The sequence below is a fragment of the Tasmannia lanceolata genome, unplaced genomic scaffold (assembly GCF_043159265.1).
Source record: "Tasmannia lanceolata isolate RefF3 unplaced genomic scaffold, GAP_Taslan_0.1 ptg000018l, whole genome shotgun sequence".
In the NCBI taxonomy this organism is placed as follows: Eukaryota; Viridiplantae; Streptophyta; class Magnoliopsida; order Canellales; family Winteraceae; genus Tasmannia; species Tasmannia lanceolata.
Window position 1 is genome coordinate 61,744,188 of NW_027518695.1, and position 2,818 is coordinate 61,747,005.

Sequence of the window (2,818 nt, forward strand, 5' to 3'; positions counted from 1 at the left end):
ATATATAGGGTGTGCCCCAAAAATCAGGTCCATCGGATCATCGTAACCCTTCCATCTGTGGACCAACAATGTGTACGTAGGCCTACTCGGAAGTCCGAACAAAGCCTCGGACTTCCAAAGGAAGTCCAGTAGAATTTCGATTCCACTAGATTTCATTCGGAAGTCCGACACTTTGTTCGGACTTCCGAAAAACCGTTCGGACTTCCGACGGAAGTCCAGTAGAATTGCGATTCCACTGGATTTCATTTGGAAGTCCGAAACTTTGTTCGGACTTCCGAATGCAGTCCAGTAGAATTGCCATTCCACTGGACTTCATTCGGAAGTCCGAAAGGTTTTTCGGAAGTCCGAACACAGTTTCAGACTTCCGAATGAAGACCAGTAGAATGGCCATTCCCCTGGACTTCATTCGGAAGTCCGAAACAAACTTTCAGATTTCCTATCTAACACCAATTCAAATCCCAGTGTTTGGATATGGGAATGGGGTTCAGAGGGGTGTATGGGGTCTTCATTACCATTGCTCGTGTTTCAAAGAGGGGGCTACCTTATACAAATTCAAACCTTTAAGGGGGTTTACATGTAACTGTGTAAGTAATATTGGGTGCAATTCCAGTATTTTTTTCGTATGGGCAGAATTGAAAAACATTTGTCCAGCCGAGAAAAATGAATTTAAGGTGAAGGGGTCAAACAACGGCAGAGAGAACGATGACACAGATTTACTAAAAGCACTACCTTATACACGCATTGATCCACAAACAAACCTGAAAAGTTGGAAGGGGAGAAACAGATCCCATGCTTTGATAATGGAACAAACTCACCTTCTCATTTTTTATTTAACTAGCTGTCAAAGTAGTACAATTGCCAAAATGCTGTCATAAGCCAAAGATAAGAGGAGTTCGCCCTAATATCAAAACATTGTAGTGCCAATATCAGCAAAAATAATAAATTGCAGATTACATTTATAAATAGCAAGAGACCACTGGCTGAAAGAAAAATTAGCACCTGCCTCTTGGTTTCATGGAACATAGGGACTGAAACAAAAAGTCCCAGCTGTGTCAGTTATGGGTTGAAATTAAACATACAATCAACATTTAAAAGTTAAAAAAAAATAGAGTGTGATTAATGAGTACTACTACTAAAAAATCATATGAGACAATCTGTTCTGTAACATCCACGAATTCTTCAACTTCCACTTCTTTGGCTTCATATTCTTCCTCTTCATCACTAGTTTTGCCATCTCATGCAACTGTCTCCAGTGCTTCCCCCATCTCTCCCATTCTTCCTGCAACTTCTTCCACTTCTCTCGATCCTGCTCACTCATAAGCTTGCCATTGAAGGAGCAGATGTTGAAGCCATTCTTCATCCACGACTTCTTCAACTTGCCACTAACGCTGAAGAGAGTCAGGAATTGGAACAAGGCTTACCTGCAAACAAGCACAATTATCATAATGAATAACTAAAACATTTTGATGTTTCCCAATTGTTTGAACAATATCCACTCACCCTAGCAGGTTGATTTCTGCCACCTACTTCTGGAACGAAGAGAGCAAGTATCGGATCAGCTGGCGACCAATTGAAGTCTAATACATGTACAACCAACAATAATGTCTCCCAGGTAAGAATGTCAACAAGTTACATGGATACCGTCCCATACACCCCATTCAACATTTCGGAAAGTAGCGAAGCTCGCATAGCCGTAATATCTTTCTGGGTGAAATCGAGGCTAGCGTCACAGGTGATGTATTCCATCTCTTTCAAAACGAACAGCCCACAGTCGTGGCTGCAAAACATGAAGAATATATGCAACAATAAGAATTAATCGTTTACGGAGGTTTTGTAAACTGAAGTAATTGCACGTAACATACCTGTTACCTTGTATGGGCCGATCGGCTACTACATCAATGGGGAATGCACTTATATCACTGTCTTTCAACCTTTTGAACCATTGAACAAGGTAATCGACCTACAAATCAATAATTCCGTACGTTAGGGCAGTAGTCATCACAAATTAATTAATAATTGGCCTACGAATCAAGTTTAGAGTAGTACTCACAAGGGGTTGCACCCTTCTAGAATTCGTGTGAGCGACTAGAGAATCATAAAGAAGGAAGGTACGATGCCCCATATACAACACTAGAAGAACCCAATGAACCATATCTATGTTAATTGGAATGGGTACTTTTCGTATCTCTTGAAATGGGATGTTCTGTAGACGATTTACAAATCTGGAACATGCATCGGGACGTTCATATCTTTTGTGAAGTATAAGTTGCTGCAACCAGAAAAGGAAATGTTAGAATTGCCTGCAGCTTCAAAAACAAAAATAATTACTTATAAGTGAATTTAATCTCACAGCTAGATGGGTAGTAAGGCAAATGCATGCTCCCTTTTGTTTTGTTCGCAAACATTCGTCCCGCAAGTTCAAGTAAGCCGTATATACATTAACAATCTACAGAACAGACCATAGGTCAACAAGAAGGAATTTAAGAAGAAATGTGTAGCAACGCATTATTCACTCTTTACGTTACTAAGTGAACCATATAACATCTTATCGGAGATGATAACCACCATCTACAATCGATTAGTATAAGCAAGTCTTCTTTACACATGTGGTACCCATCACTGTGAATGACTCTGTCACTGCAAATCCAGTAAAAAGTCATCTCCCTCTATGGACCTTTGCTCATATAATTGTACTGAAACAACCTATCTATGAAATTAATCGAAGAAATTAGAATTCCAAAACAATCTAGGTTGTACGAAAATTTACCAAGGTTGTAGTGCTGCCAATGCGGATCCTTCATCGCTGCAGGCCCGGTGA

The 2,818-nt window shown here is 40.1% G+C and overlaps 1 long non-coding RNA gene across 1 annotated transcript; it reads right to left on the reverse strand.

Moving 5' to 3' along the window:
• Window positions 1-626: 626 nt before the first annotated feature.
• LOC143851420 (uncharacterized) lies at window positions 627-2,239 on the reverse strand. Its single transcript, XR_013236327.1, has 3 exons — window positions 1,863-2,239; window positions 1,501-1,777; window positions 627-1,421 (listed from the first exon to the last, which is right to left on the reverse strand). It is a non-coding gene; the product is annotated as an uncharacterized LOC143851420 (long non-coding RNA).
• Window positions 2,240-2,818: the final 579 nt, after the last annotated feature.